This window comes from Labrus mixtus, chromosome 2, assembly GCF_963584025.1.
Source record: "Labrus mixtus chromosome 2, fLabMix1.1, whole genome shotgun sequence".
NCBI classification, from domain to species: domain Eukaryota; kingdom Metazoa; phylum Chordata; class Actinopteri; order Labriformes; family Labridae; genus Labrus; species Labrus mixtus.
Window position 1 is genome coordinate 26,609,071 of NC_083613.1, and position 17,270 is coordinate 26,626,340.

The following is a 17,270-nucleotide window of genomic DNA, read 5'->3' on the forward strand; positions in this document are numbered from 1 at the left end:
AGGTGAAATCCTGTGCTCTAAACCTGGCATTAGAGCGTCTCAAGAATAGGCTTTCTCCCTGAATACATGTTTTAACAACCACTCTCATTCATATGAAAAACATGCCCAAGCCTTTGAGTAGTTTGACACAGAAGCAAAACCTCCAAAGTGCTCTGACATGAAACCAATTGAGATGTACTCTAAGACTTGTGTCTGTCAAGTGAAGCTCCTGCCAGGCTAAGAAAAGAACGACGAAACAGCAATCCAGGCCCTTCCTTTTAAATGTCAGCTGAGCTCCAGCCTCAGGACAGGTGCTGAAGGAGGGCAATACTCGGTGGCCTCTATCTGTGAATGGCTTTCGGTTGGCTTTGATCTCATCTCCATATTAACCTGAGGGCACTTCTTGATATTTGGAAGAGACAAACAAAATAACTCACGTGCTTCCTGAAGCATTGTGTTCAAAGAGCTTGTGGTTGTCTCTGGAAACATATGAGTGGGCATACATGTTGCCATCACTTGAGATCAAAGATTTGTTCTATGCGTTTGTTGTTGCATGAAAAGCTGCTTCATTTAGTAAAAATAGATGTTGTTTTTTTGGTGGAAGTGCCTTTTGGTTTGGCAAATACCTTGATTTCTTAATCAAATATGTTGCCATAGATACTAGGGAGCTTTCATTAAACAATGATTTTATTTTGTGATCAGTTTGTTGATTATATTTCAACTAAATGGTTGATTGCTTCGTGTAAACAGAAAGGCCTGGGCGATATGACAAAAAATGTTATCATGATAAAAAATGTCATATCAGTCGATATCGATAATTATCACGATAATTGTCAATCATTATTCCTTCAAATTTCAAAGCTGATTTTTGCTCCTGAGTGAAAGTTGAAGAAACCAGATGCTTACTTATGGTTAAATGATTCTTTATTGTCAGAACATGAGGTATTATAATTAAACAGGGACATTTCACCATAAGCTCAGTGCACCGTGCTGGAAAAGGCTGATATGACAGTTTGCTGGGGAGTCACACTGACTGGCCCGCTGCTTACTGAGGGTCCACACCATAGACTGTTTATATTATTTACAATAAGGTCCACACTAACACTCGTTTGGGACGTTTGAAAATTAATTTCCTTCGGTGTGTTCTAACGATGATAAATGGGGGAAAAGGTTTGTGGTCTAGCAGCACTTGTCTTCGGCACAGTTAACAGAGCACTTTACTCTGTTTTTGTCTGTAAATGTAGCCAAAATGTCTCCAAACTTCAGAAGTTGACCGGCCTTTCTTGTCACCTTGTCGACGATATTTTCTCCGTGCTTTGAGCTGGTAGAATCAGCGTTTTCTTCAGTGTTGCTATCGCTTATTTTTCAGCTGTGTTTCCATTACGCTCCAAATGTCTGTAAGCCCGCCGACCCATATCCCTGCGACATGATTGGCTGTTCATCGTCTTTTTCATCTCTTTTGTGTCTGGTGGAAACTAGTGTTCAAGGCCCCTCGTTTACCAGTGGTTGGATGGTGTAATTACATGTTTAAATCTATTGAACTTTTTGGAACATTTTTAATATTTATATTGAGAAAAATTATATCGCAATAATTATCGATAACGTTTTATCGCCCAGGACTATAAACAGTTACAGGATTGTAAAGTTTTAAAGTGTTCTAGTTCTACATATTCATCTTTTTTTGTCCCTGAGAAAATGATCAGGGAGATATGTCTCTGTATGTCATCACTAAACGTATTTACTGATGATTACTTTTGTCTGATTTAAAGATGTTCTTATGTGTTACAAACACGTGTGTGTTTTCTTTTTCATGAAATGTTCCTAGCTTCTATTCTTTACTGTCCTTTGTTTAATCAGTAGGTCATTTTGATGTAGACTGACTGCTTTGCTGACTAGCATCTTTCTTCTGCTGCTTTTAAATGTACCAAAGCTTTAAAGGCAACCTTTATAAGTGTAGATACGCCTTTCCCTCTCTATTCCTTAATGCTTAGGGAATAGAACCTCGATATATCACTTTTATTTCTGATCTTATATAGCCTTAAAAGGCCAACAAGCAAATAAAACACTTGCCAAGTACCTTTTTGTTTTCTGTCACAAACATTGCATAAAACCAACAATACCCCACTGGCAAATGGGGCTTTATCTTTGATGTAGCGATCTACTCACTTTCTCTTCCACTTATCCATCTAAATTGAAGTGAAGTACATCTGTCATATAAACCCGTACAAATCTCCATGAAAAAGAATTTGGCAGTGTTATCTCTCTGAGCTATTGGCAAGTACCTTTGCTAAACACTTAACGAGGACTGATCACAAATCTTCTTCGACTGAGTTTCCTGCTATTGCTGTTCCCTTCTAAGAGCAGCCAGCCTCGCTCCTTTGTAGAGAACGCAGCTTACTGGGGTTGTTTACACTGCCTTTCCATGAAATCCCTAGCATACTTTGAACCTTTTACAAAGGTGTAAAGGAAGTTTTTTTTTTTCTACTGAAATCAAGCCAGTACAAAATGCAGGACTAACAGGACTAAAAAAGAGGGCATCCACTAAAGTATTTAGTGATACTATAGAATAGCACATACTCCAATCCATATGTTTTTTAAATGAGAGAATATAAAGCCATCATGATCTACTTGCCAAGCATAACACAAAGGGAAATGTTCCTTTTGGCACATTCAACACAACAAGTGCCATTTTTTTGCAGTAAATAACACTTTTCTACCTTTCTAAGTTTCCTCCATTAATGCGCTAGTTGTCAGTGAGAAGCTAGAGAACTTTTTTTTTTCTTAAACTCATGACAGGAGTAATAGTACTCTATGGTGTGGTGGGTAGGTGATGGATGGATAGATGGTAGGGATGTAACTATATCAAAATCTCACAATACGTAATATCACGATAACAGGATGGTAAATGACAGCGTCGACCTCAGTGCTGCTGGAGCATCCACAATTTCATAAATGTCCCTCTGTCCTCCCTCCTCACTAATGCGGGTGTCTGCCATTTTCACTGAACTGAGGCAGTGAGCGGAGCGCAAAGGATGACGCATTCTGCAGCTCCCCCTTCCCTCAGCTGGGGCTGAAACAAAACTACACGTTTTGCCCGGACGACCTATTGTTTCATACCGACACAGGTCCTGTATGGTATCGAGTCGCTCTTGTTCTTGTGATATCGCAAAGTTGACAATACCATTACGTCACTAATGTATGGCTCTTTGTCTTCGGCGATTCGGAGAATACAATGGAATTACAGAATTTGACAATAAAAATGGAATCAGTTGGTTTGATTTGTTAAACTTAGTGTTATAGATAATGGATGGATGTATGGATGGATGGATGATCTTTGTTTTTAAGGCCACTTGTGCAGGGCCACTTCCTGAGTACTGCCAGTGTGCCCTTGTGCAAAGCACCAAACCCCCAACGGCTCTAGCACACTCCTTGTGTAGCAGTGTGTAGCAGCCCCACTCTGACATCTCTCAACTAATGCATGTTCACAGGATCTGTTTTTACATGTGTGTAATTTGGGCCCTTGTGAGTGAGAAGCATGTCTATCAATAACAGAGTGTAAACCAGAATTCCCCTCAGTGATTAATAAAGTATGTAAAATAAAACAAATGGTGAAGCTGCTTTGGTTAAGTCACTATGAATCAATAGCTTACTGATAGATTGCCTATTTTAGTAAACAACAACTTAAAAAGGCTGCCAGTGTACATTATTATGATATGCTCAACATCATCATGTGTTACTTACCAGGTAAGTACAAACTTTTCATAAATAAGTGAATAAATGAGCTAAGGCTGTGTTTTTTATTCTTTGTTTTAAAATAGGAATCTTGCCTTGTTTAACCCTTGCTTTGTCTGCTGTTATGTGTAAGTCATTTCTAAAAAGGATGTATATCTTAAATTTTTTCAGACAGATTTGATTTGATCAAACGCACATCACTGCTCTCTCTCTTTCTCCTGCCATTGTAGGGTTGTTGTGCTCATTGATTGTCTACTATGATAAGCAAATTGCTCACATTTTGTTGTAGATAAAATTCTCCTTTCTTATTGCTGTCTCCCATAAACCTCACTATAAACCTTGACCAGACTTATGGTGGTTGCAGGGTTGTGGACTGTCATATAAATGTGCCGAGCCCTATGTTAGATTGTGAGGTCGTATCAGACTGCAGTTTAACCTGTAAGCATGTGTCACAATCCAGCCTCTATCTCTGCCACAGGAGGCACTAACATTTTGACAGGAGTTGTTTGTCAGTGCCCACCTAATGAGATTGGATCTGTCCACTTGTTCCCTCCCCCGTCACAGTAGCACGCTGGTAAAAGACTGTAAATGTCTGTCATCTGTTCATAGGTAGTTTGGAGAAGACAATGTGTACTACATTGTGCAGAGAAAATGCTGACAAAAAGTATGCTGCTTTCTTCAAAAGGAGAAACATTTTTTACTTTTCAAATGTTCACATGACAGTCATATAAGTTCAAGCTTGTGCATGTATAAATGTTGAATATGGATTAATCGGCAGAAAAACACACAGCTGGTCACACAGCTGGTTTTAGACCTGCAGTCTAAAATTCACAACAGCTTTCTTTTTTTGGTAAGGAGAAAACAAATAGTGCAAACGAGGGACTTAAAGATACAATATACAGATTCTGCCGCCAGGGGGCTCTCAATCACTACAATATCAAAAGATGACATCGAGGCTGGCGGGGAATCATCGGAGTTCTCTCTGCTACCCCCTGCTACCCCCGCCTCGTGAAATTGAACGTAGTCAAGACGAACGGGCGAAAATAATTTTTCTAATGCAATATTTGCTCCCATTTAAATAGAGTTTGTTACAAACAATAAGATTTGTTTTTCTGAATTTATCTAAGATTTATGTCTGAAAAAAAAGGGTAGGTGAGTGTTGGATGAGCATCACTGGCAGTTTTTAATGCGTCAGATTTTCAGATGGATGGATTTTCAAAGTCTCATGGTTTCGTTAAATAATAATAATAATAACATACAATAACTGCAGACATTCACAGATAGCTTCACTGCCCTTTAGTGCAGCTTGTTAGCAACATTTGTTTAGACTGTTAATCTCAGGTCTTGGGCAATTCAGAGTTATTTGCACTGCCCACACAAAGCAAGAACTACTAGACACAACAACATGACAGCAAAACAAGTCAAGCACCCCCCCTCCCCCCAACGGTCCTTAACTCTGTTAGGACCCTGCCGGATTTATCGGATGTCTCGCAGCTTTTTCACCATGTCCCAGCGGCTCATGTGGCATGCCAAAATCCCTTTCCCCAACCATTAATCTCACTGTAAAGACGATGAAAATGCTTTACCCTCTCTCCCCTCTGTGTTTCGGTCTCCTGTCTCATATATTCCTACATGACCAGTGCCCTCTCTCTCCTCTTGCACTTTACAGCTCTTTGCACTGGAGATAAAGTCTGAATATCTGACGCCATTTTTATATTTCATCTTCCCCTGAGGGCTCTTTGTCAGCTTCTTATCAGAATGTCAGGCCTCTGCTTGAGTAAGTAAACAAACAAGAAGCAGCAGAAATGATGTATCAGAGATGTGCCTCCGGTTGGGGATGTGCTGTCAGTCGCTCTGGTGAGCTAATGATTACTGTTGGTTGCTGTGGGAATCGAAGGTCTCCAATTCAGGCCACAGTTTTTTTTTTTCTGTTGGTGCTACGGTCTCGCTCATGCATGTGTTGTTAGATGCTTGAGTTTGTATCTGTTGAGAGGTCAGGATCCCAGGTGAAATGTGGTTTTTGAGGTTAGTGAGCCTGTCCTGCTGCTGCTGGAGAACAAAGTTTGATCCCAATGAACATTATCGTCTATGAGTGCCAAGACAGAGGAACATTTGCCTTGAACAATCAATCTGTCAGTCTATTTTGATTTAGTACCTTTGAAGTGATGATGAAACTGTGAAATTGCAAGCCTGTTTTCTAGAAACCACAACGTGTTGATATGAATGCTTTTGTATACAATACGACTACCAGGGTAATGTTTCTTACATCAACGTTAGTCATTTCTTGTACTTGCGTTTAATAAAACTAAAGGTTTTAAAGCCGTTCAAATGTGGCTTGGGAAACAATATTTTGTGGTTCACACTTTGAGCCTCTTTAACTATGTTGGAGGGAAATCATGTGAATAATTTTTTGCAGATAAGGTCAGTTTAAATGTAAAGGGTGCTTTTTTTTTGCGTTTCTAAAAAATGTGGTTTGTGCGCTGCATATTTCAAATGAATTCGGATGGCAGTCAGTAGTAAGTGAATTCTAGTCTCAGGGTTTGCTAATTAAAATAAGAAGCAGATTTTCAAACATGTGTCTATCTAAAGTTGTTCATCAATTCTGTTTCCCTTGAGTTACTGTATCCATTAAAAAACTAAGTATTGGAGCACCACAGTACCTACGGTCTAGTCTGCTGTTTTGTTGTTTAATGAGCTACCGGTTCATTTAATCGTTCACAACATTCATACATTACAGCCATCTTTTTGTAACTGTGGCCTAAGACTGCATCCAGTCAGCCCTAAGAAACAAGGAGCATCAACTGTCAAGTTGCATACAATGTATCAGGTGTTTGAATGGTCATTGGTAACGGGTATATATATCACACACTGGGCCAATAAAAGTGTCCCAGCATGATGTAAATGATGGGAGTCTGCAATGAAAGACACAGTTTGTCAGAGGTATAGATAGACAGATGGTGGAAAATCCTCACGTGTGGGCTGTAAAAGTCACAAGCTTTAGGATGAGTGAATTTCACATGGACTTAATATATTATGTAGCACTAGTCAATTATATAACCCAGCTGTGCAACATTTGTAAAATTTCCTGAATGAATCCTAGTTATGCTGAACTTGCCCAACATGCTGTTTAATTGCAATGTCCTGGTTGGAAAATCTCAAATTTCCAGATTTGTCTCGCTGAACAGATATTGGCCATTAGTAAAAATCATCCAATTGGGTACATTTTTTGGCAATTTCTCACCCCTTTTACTAGTTCATATTATAAACACAAATAAGCCAACAATTCACCTAGCAGCAGGATGCTACTGTGTTAATGGAAAATTGCAAGAGGAGTTATTTGAGCCTTCTTCCGGGTCTTTACAATTCTAGGACCCATTAACACTAATCTGCATGATTTCAGAGACGCACCTGTCACTGTATTATTGGCTCAGTGCTGTGCTGAACTGATCAATTGGCCAAATAACACATTTTCTCCCAATCAAAGGACAAATTATTGTTCATTATTATTATTACCCAACAAATGGGACACTTCCTTCAAGGTATGATTTTGACATTTTATGATGATTGTTCCTAAGGGTTTTAATTTATAAAACTGATGAATTTATGTGGGATGATCAACAGAAGAATTGCTTGAAACACTGCAAGACTAACAATGCTCAGTCATTGTCAAGACTTCTGTGTGTTAACAAATAATACAAATTAGATGACTGATGCAAATGAAAAGCACTGAGGCAAAAAACACATGGGGTCAATTTTCGGATCAAATTTTACTCGGATAGGCCATATTATTAAGTCCAGTTTGATACAACAGAACCATAACCATAATATTCAGGAATAATGTCAGACCAGGCCTATTTCATCATGAATCATATTAAATCCATGCTGACTAATGAAGCCATATTGCATAAGTCTGAAACTTCTCAGAAAAAAAAAAAAACTGGATTATGAACTATTAGAAAACAACAGATTTTGACACAGTGAGAGTTTACTTTGTTCAGTTTATACTATTTATTTTATCTATATATTTATCCAGGATGTAAAGACACTCCCAAACCTTAAAAATGAGAGAGCATTTACTTTTAGCCCTTTAACTATAACAAATACATCAACAAGTAGATTGCAGATGTTCTGTTGTTGCAGGGTGCCTAAATACAGTACAGCATGAACTGATGCTGCTGCCTTTTTATTCCTGCACCAGAACTGTGGCTTGGCTAATGTTCAGTTCCAGGATGCTCATCCAATGAATGGCAGAAATGACTACCTGATGACGCAATATTTAATACAATTTATCACAATCCACTTTTCCTATTTTCACAAAATTACAGTTGATTGCAAAGAGTTCTGGTAGAGTGTTCTGAAAGAAGACGGATGGATGATTCAGATTTTAGAAGTCAAATTCAAAGTGTCTGAAAGAAACTCAGAATGTAGTTACACCTCAGATTACATAACAGAAATAAATCAAGTTTGTTGCAGCTCTGAGAGTCGTATACATCTTTTAACATTGTGAAATTACCAGTGATATATTAATTGATTTGTTAAAGGGCTCCATTATTATGATCTTTTTTTGGTTTATGGGATAGATTTCCCCTGGCTTCAGTTTATGGATGGGAGATTAAGATTACCCTTTTAGACAGTATAGCCAAGGTCAGAGTGTTATGCTATTGTACTGCCTCACTGTTTTGTATAAAACAGTAACATGGAACAGGCTGGGGTCCTATATTTTACTCTCATTAAAGCCGCGGCCACATTTCCCATTTCAACCTACGTGTGATGACCACATAGCTGTACCACTGCTGCCCTCAGAAACAGCTATGCTGCTGTTAAGTTGTAACTACCAGCCCAATTGCACCACAGCAAGTTTAACAAGCAATAAAGCTCATGATTCAAAGTTCCCTTTTGAATCACCATAAAATACATTTACATTTAGTTGAGTAATCTGAGGCAGATGCAGGAACTGTGGAAACAAAAAAAATAAGTGTTGTGCTTGTCACTGTGACATACTCTACAGATATCAAGATTGAAAACTGAAGAGAAATATTTTACATTGTTTGTGTGATGTCAGTATAACAGTCCTCTGGCCATTTCTACTGTCTGTTATGGCTGAAAACCTTCTGGTGAATGCAACAAAAATAAGAAAGATGTTGAATCACTCCTGTGTCGGTCTCTGCAGTCGCACTTGAGCTTCTACTGAGCCACTCTGCTCACAAAGGCACAGCGTAATACTCTTACCTGCTGTGATGGTTAACATGACAAATGACAAGCAAAAGGTTCCATGACGCTACCCAGGTGGGCGGTGTGGCCAAGGTATAGAAGGTAGAAACAGAACCAAATAGTTGAATGTGTAAATGGGAAAGACGGCTTTCTGCGACAGGGGTGTGAAAGTTTTCATGAGGTGCTATATGACCCTCCATCAGGGGGTTCCAATGCACAATTTTTTTTTGTTAAAGAAATGATGCTTTCCTACATGTCTGTGACAAATGATACTAAACACCAGTGTTGTTGTGATTTATTTCACACCTTAATTTGGGGGAAAACCAGGTATTGTCTTGTTTAGTGTAACAGTCAAGAACAGCGTGACAACTGTCCTTTCTGCTCGTCAGGAGCTTCTGCTGATAGGCTAGCTGGTTCTACATACACACTGATTGACAAACAGAGGTCACAGTAAGGGTTGAATGAAAGGACTAGTCTTTTGCACTTTGCCCATGTCAAGCTTCACGGCTCACACCCACTACCATTTCCTTATGTGATCAACTTTGTTTTGCCCTACAATTTAACCTTTCAGATTTTACTTGTACCTTGACTTGGATTACCTTTTTCAGGTGGTCCTGGCCCTAGAGAACCAGCATGAAACCAAAATAACTTGCGGTGCATTGTTGTGTTAGCATGCTGATGCCAGCAATCTTTAGTTTGCCCGTAGCTTCACACTGCATGAAAATTTACACGAAATGACCCTGATCTAAAAACGCTTATGTGACATTCAAATAAGCAGTGATTACAGTATGTGATTCTTCTTTTCGCCAGTTCCTCAATTAAACAACTTTTATACGCAAGGGGATGAGCAGGCCGGCCGTCCCGTCAGTGTAAACATGTTGTAGATACGGCTCAGAAAACTCAGACACACGAGACTCAGGTGTCACACTCATTGTAGACAGTCATGACTCACAGAGTTATTTTCAGAGGATATACTTGATTTCTGTTACATTTATGTGTAAAATATCACATATTCAGCCTTTAAAACTATTCACAAGCTGAATGTTAAACGGCAAACTTTAAACGTTTTTATCAAAGAAGAGTCATTTTCTGTCATTTTCGCCTCATAAAAAAGGCGGTATACTTTATTCAGAATATCTTCTCTGTTTCTTTTCCTTTCTTACTGTTGCCACAATGTTAATGGCCTCATATAGGCATCATAAGCCTGATGGCATTCATTTCAGTCTTTAAACAGAAACTTTAGGTTTCACTTGAGACTGTAATGTTAGGATTCAATTAGTTTTCAAATGTGCTCATTCTTTAAAGCACAAACATTCAGAGGATTTTATTTATTTATTATAATTATGAAAATAATGGTTTCCATCTGCAGTGTTTGCCAACTTGCCCTTGCGCCCTTTATTGACCAGCTGCTACTGCAGGACACATGAAGTTGCAAGTCCAATTGTAAATTGTGTGTGAGAGAGCAGGGTTGTTGTATTCACTGCACTATCTGACATCTTGACCTGTTCTCACTTCCTGCATCCTCATTACTGGATACTGGCTGTAAGCCTACAGATTGCATGTAGAATTGAAACCAACTGACACCATTCATGGCCCTGCTACACCTGTGAAGTGCAATGCATCACAGACTTAAGATATTAAGTATCTACCAGAAACGGTTAAGTGTAATCCTTAAATTTTGGCATTAAAGATGTATTAATTTGCATTTCCAGTTCCCTCATTTGAACTAAGTGATTCTTTCCCACAGAGAAAACAACCTACGTCTCTCGCTCTTCTGATGATTACAGCCTATAGAAAATGTGTCCAATTTTTGGCAAACCATGTTGTTTGAGGCACCTGTTCTCAGTTTTCAAAGGAACACTTTATCTAAGACAAGAGGCATGCCACAGGCAGAAACTAAGGAGAAGCTAGAAGGAATCTTTTGCAGCTGTTATTAATATGAATTACTCTGTCAAAACATGTCAGAAAAAAACTGCCAGCCAACACCTGGTCTTGTTTATTCTCCATACAGTGACTTTATTCCCATGTTTTACCGTTTTAGAAGCTTAGAACTGATCTTTACATTTCATAATGTATTCTCTATAAACTATTTCCTTTTCATGAGTTCCAAGAATAACAGACTTTTCAGCATACGTCAGAACAAAACATTATAATGCCCTTCAACCATTTTCAAAAGAAACATCTTTACTGTAAAGGTATTATTAAAATGTTTTTTTTTAGGAATTAGAGTGAATTACAAATGATTCCCATTCTGCTCTTACCTGGGGATGTTTTACATTGTTATTACAAAAAAGTTATTTTTTTAATCAAAATGTATACTTGGTATTTTGTGTTTGAAACTCAGAGAATAATTGCTCTTTCACTTAAAATGCAGCTTTTGTTAAATAAATTGGCCTTGTTATTGACCTTTGTATTCTGTGGATGTGATAGCCTACTTTCTGATGTATTGTGAAGGCTATGTTAAATATGCAATAGTGATCGGTCAAACTGCAGCAGAGTAAGTTTTCCTTTTTAGCAAGAAGACGCTGGGTCAGGATTTTGTGTTAACCCTTCTGGATGCAATTGAGCTATAACAACCGTCTCACTGTACCTTGTCATTTATGTTTTGTCTGTTCATAGAATCCATTGTGGTAAATTACTAACATTAATGTTAAATTTATCTTAACACTCATATCTGAAGCAATTAGAAAATTAAAAGGATATAAAAGGCTCCTGTAATAATTGTTTGTCAACAACCAGACTTCTCACTCTATTATATATTTTTGTATGTTTTTAAATGAAATTGCGTAATGCATATTTCAGTTATTGTTCACTTACATTTTTGTTGTAATACACCAACTCAAATACTAAACTGATACATTTGAAAAGATTTAACTGCTATATCATGTATCCCCTCATTTCATTAAGCTAACAGACCCTGTGCCTGTTAGCCCTTGCATAAATAGCACAGATCATAATGGCACTGATGCACAGCAGCATTTGGGATGAATTGACTCTCACACACGTGTCCTTTGGAGACTTTGTATGTGTTACTTTAGTAGCTTAGAAAAATGTTTCTCTGCCTTGAAACAATTTTATTTGGTTATTGTAATAATTTCAGCTTGATACAATATTTGTTCAACAAATTATTTTCCTTTTTTATCATAATATGACATGAATTGTAAGCACTCAGTCAGTTATTTTTTTCTTCCCTTTTTGCATTGATGCCCTTGTGAAAACTCTACAATGTATTTTTTTTTGGTGACAGTTAAAAGCTCCTACTTCCAGTGTCATTGTAGGGTTTACTGAACCCAAGAGATGTAGGTCACTGACACACATTTAATCCGTCCCTTCTTTTAGATACACCAGTTGTATTACTTTTGTTCCAGTGTGACTTCCATAGTGCCTGGAAATTGTATAATCACACTGGATACTATGCTTTGAAGAAATTGTCCTTATAGATATTCAACCTGAAGGTTTAGTAGACAGTTTTTGTAACAACTGATTCATGAGCTCATGCATGTCCCATTATTGTTTCTTGTCTGCTATTCAGTGTGTATGCCAAAGCTCTCTTTCTCTCTCTCTCTCGCATCATCATAACTGTACTATACAATGTATTTCATATTTGGTGCCCTCATGTCTTGGTTACATCTTGGCATGAGCTCTGACATGCGGAAGTATTATACAAACTATTATTGAAGAATACATAGTACATAGCCTTTTGACATTTAAAAGATACCAAAAGAACAACTTGTTATTGTCTTAAATCTGAATCACTGAGTAAAGCAGAGAGGTTAAGAATTATATTTTGGTTGTTGTGTAGTGAAAGCTTAATTGATGACCATTCACTGCTCATATATTGATAGATTTACAGAGGAAAATGTAAACAACACAGACTGCTGCCCTGATGTCTCAAATTCATAACATCAAGTTAGCGACAACAACACTGCACATTACTTCCAGGGACTTCAAAATAAAAGTGTTTTATGTCAACACCAATAAAATACCAAACCATACCAGTAGCAGGATATTTCACACATATGATTATAAATCATTTCAAAAGATAGTTTAAGCATTTCATTTGTGAACCTTAAATTGGTATCATGTCACAGTGTTTTGTAACCTTTATGGAAAATGTAAAACCCCTGTGGTCATGTAAACATGACATGAAACATGTCTTGCAAAAGTTTAACATCTATTGAACCCTACCCACATAAAGCTGGAATTCCATTTCCATTTAACTCTGTAACAGTTTTGTAAATGCTAAGGTGTGTGTATTTGTGTGTGTGTGATGTGTGTCCATTTCCGTCAGTCCATTACTCTTCTGCTCACCATCAATATCATTCCACAGACCTCCCCTCCTATTATGCCAAAAAAGAATGAACTCATTAACCACTGGGTGGAGCTGTCACTCTCTCTCCATTCAGGTCTGTCTCTCTCACTGTCTCTGTCTCTCTCACTCTCTCGGTCTCTCTCTCTCTCTCTCTCTCTGACTTTAGTCTCTCTCTTTTGCTGAACCATCCTTCCCCTATCAATTCATGTCTTTCTCACCTCACCCTCCTTTTGTTTTCCTGTCTCTTGGTTAAGATTGCACATAGCAATGATGCTTCTTGTTCTCTCTCTCTGCCTAGGAATTGTTTTTATTTTCTTGGATTGACCTGACCCCTTTTTTTCCACCTCAGCCACTGTTACCTCCACAACATTGTTACGTGTTTGGATCTGCAGTGATAGTGTGTTGCATTTTATTCTTACCATTATGTTTGAAATTATATTTGCAGCTAAATATCCTGCCAAAATATCACTTTTTAGGTAGGGTATCTACCACAGTAAATGTCACTTTCAAATAGTAGTGGCATGTCATGTGGACTAAATTCTGAAATTTTGAAAGGTTCAACAGAGTTGATTTTTTTCACCATTGTTAATGGAGATGTTCCCAGGTGACCAATTTCCCTGTTTGTTAAACATAAATTTGAATCCAAGTCAGAAAACACTCAGAAAACAGACAAAACAGAAAACAATTTATTTTAAGTTGTCTGTGGATAAACACTGTAATTGTTTGGTTTGCCCATTGTGCTTGATTTTCTCAAATAAAAGGAAAAAGGTTGGGAACCACTGATTTAGCCTACATATGTAGCAATTTTTTACAGCCAGATATTATGAATCAATTACCAATAACTGTAGGCTACAGAGTTCGGCCTCCAGGCACAGTTTAACATCACTGATACATTGAGTAAACAATAACTGTACAGGGCACTGTTCGGTCATTGGACAGTGTACAGCGGCCCACTCTACAGCCATTATGTTGTTAATTTTGTAGTTAGTTTCTTGACGATGACATACAAGTACTCATAAAATATCCAGTTTTTTTAAAATAAGAAATAAACACAAACCAAACCAAGCACCAGCAAATAATCAGCTTTTATCCATCCAAGTGCTGGTTGTCCAATGTCTTTAGTTAACTTTCAGTCGGGTCATTGCTTATGACGTGATCATCACAAAGTCTTAGGCTGCTTGCCCACGCAATTCTCTCTTCTTCTGACGAAGGAGCACTTAATGCTGATTCCCATCAGTCTCTGTGAAGTTTATTGAAAAGAATAAAAAATGTAGCTTTTGGTTTTCTGCTGTTTTAAGTGTTTCTGGAATGATTGAAAATACATTTTTTTTCTTCTATGAGACTATCTGAAGTGAAACTTGCTCTACCTTGGTAGTCAGAACAGGTACTTTTTTAACTCAACTACTGAGACTGAGAATAAGGTACTTTCTGTCCAGCAGTATGGTGTCTGTTAGAAGCTGTGACACTGACTGCAGGACCTCAATAGACAGCCCAACTCCTTCATGACAGCCCTATTTGTCCACTGCTCTTCAGTGACTCCACGATGACTTCTATGGTTATGGGTGACTTCATCTAATTCGATGATTCTCTGGTATCTTGCCAGCACTCAGCCTCCCACTCTGAGTTCAGCCTGGTTATGTCAACCTCTCTTAAAAGCGAAGACAACCACCACCTGTTCCCTCAGCATTTTGAAAGACCTCCAACTATTCTGACTGATACACAAATAAGTGTTTGAAAGGAAATCAGTTCAATGCCCAATCATATTCATCACTCACTTCACCTTTAACATAGGAATTTGTTTAACTGAACTTGTAAGACCCCTGCGTCCCCCTGTTGAGATTTCATCCGGCTTTGACAACCCACATTATCTTGGGTATTACATGGTTTACTTACTAGAGAAATAAGAATCATTGATTCAAATATGATTTTTCAAAAATCTATATATATATTTTGCAAAAAAATATCAGTTAGACTCTTTAATTTGAACTGCAACCAACAAAGCAATTCTTGCAATGGGGAGCTCTGCCAACTCCAAGTAATGAGCTTACTTTGCCTTTGTAACTCACATTAGACCTAACATTTCCATTGATCAACTAAGACAGGGTAAACAGGACCACTCGAATCATGCTGAACCAGCATGGAGATTGTGGCCCGTCAACTCTCAAAGTTTCTCAAAGCAGGGGCGATGGTAGCACAGTGGTTAAGGGTGCGCCTCATATACAGAGGCCTTAGTCCTCCAAACGGGTGGCCCGCGTTTGAAACCGACCTGTGGCTCTTTTACCGCATGTCATTCCAGACTCTTTCTCCCTGCTTTCTGAATCTATCCCCTGTCCTATCTGTCTAGTCTAGTCTAGTCTAGTCTAGTCTAGTTTAAGGCACAAAAAGTTTCTTGACGTTTCCCTTTCCATGTCATAGCTATACTTTATATAGTGTTCTGTTAGTGCTATTCTGTCTTCGTCAGTTTTAATATTTAAATTATCTTCTGTGCTTACTATTTCTGTGTTTTTTTCCCCTTCTTATCGTGGCCTCAGTGTTAATGCGACACATAGACATATTATTATAAGTGTGATGACATTAAATGTACTTTGTGTTCTATTATTACCAGATTGAATCAGAACTGATTCCCATATTCTTTCCTTCATAGCAGCATCTTCCATATAGAAACAGCAGACATTAGACTGTCTTAATTGACCAATCAGAATAGAGTCATAATTAATTAATCTGATAATATCGAAAACCTTTTGGAATACATTTTGGGAAACTGTCAAAACCACACCAACGGACCAACAGCACCTTTTACAGTGCATGGTTTTTGCATTTCAGAATGATTAGTTACTGCTTCACACTTTTCCACCACTTTAAGGCCAAAGTTCTCCCCTCACTTTTCCCCCTGCTGTCTTGCAAAATGTGTATGGCCATTCTGGTTGACTGAATGCTAGTGCTTCGCCTCTCCTGGTCTGTTCTGTGTACCACTTCAACCTTGCCAGAATATGATGTATTGAATGATGTGAATTTTGTGGACTGGCTTTGTGTGACTCTTCTGTTCATAGATGAGGGTTTTTGTCGAAGGTTGTGATTTGCAAATTTCCTTTAGCAGAATTAAATGACTGAGACAAGGCCACCATTCAAGCATCATGGGAAATTGTGCATGACAGCCCAGTTATTAATCAAAAGCATGACAAGACTGTAAGGTTTTGTGTTTGATCTGCATGCCATGAAATTTCACCTCCGTCCATCAGTGTCAGGGTCTATAACAGGCACAGAAGTGATTGGTGCTGGAATAGAAAGGCTGTTACAGAACCTTGCCCCTTAAAGAAAGAGCATGTCATTGGCAAATTTTAAAAAGAAAGAACAAAATTATAAAATCGGTCTTGTTCTTCTTTCTTTTAAGGTGCCTTTGTGAATTAAAAAACACAATTTGAATCATATTTCATTTTTCATTTTGTTTCAAACATATTTCTTCTCAAAAGGACACTGAAGTTTTCCTCATTTCCAATGCCGTCGAGATTACAAGCACTGTAAAACGAGCAAAAACACAACAAACACATCAGTGAGAAAACCCACTGTGATCCATTAAAAACAGTTACAATTTGAAACAAAGTGGCTAGAAATCAAATTGGAAGAGAGGGAGTCCTATATTCGTTTGCACAGTAAAATTTTCATAAAAAATGCACATCACATGTCAGTCTTTGCTTTTCTTTCGAACACCCAGAACCAAAATCCTGGCATTCTGTTCCCTCAAACTCAATTTTTTGTCTCTGTTAAGATATTTTATGTTTTGAGTCCGACCTCATCTAGTATATGATTGGTCTGTTGCTAATTAGCAAGCTATCACACTTGCTCACCGAGTTGAGAAGGTTCAATGAAACTCAAAGCATTACACACATGACAACAACTCACCACAGGTTATGTCAGTTAGGATGGAACAACAGATAGCTTTTTTGTCAATTAATAAGACTTTCTCCATTTATAAGCCGGTTCATTCAGAGAGAATGATCAAGTTATATCAAGGCATGCATTGGTTGCTTTTTTCTCC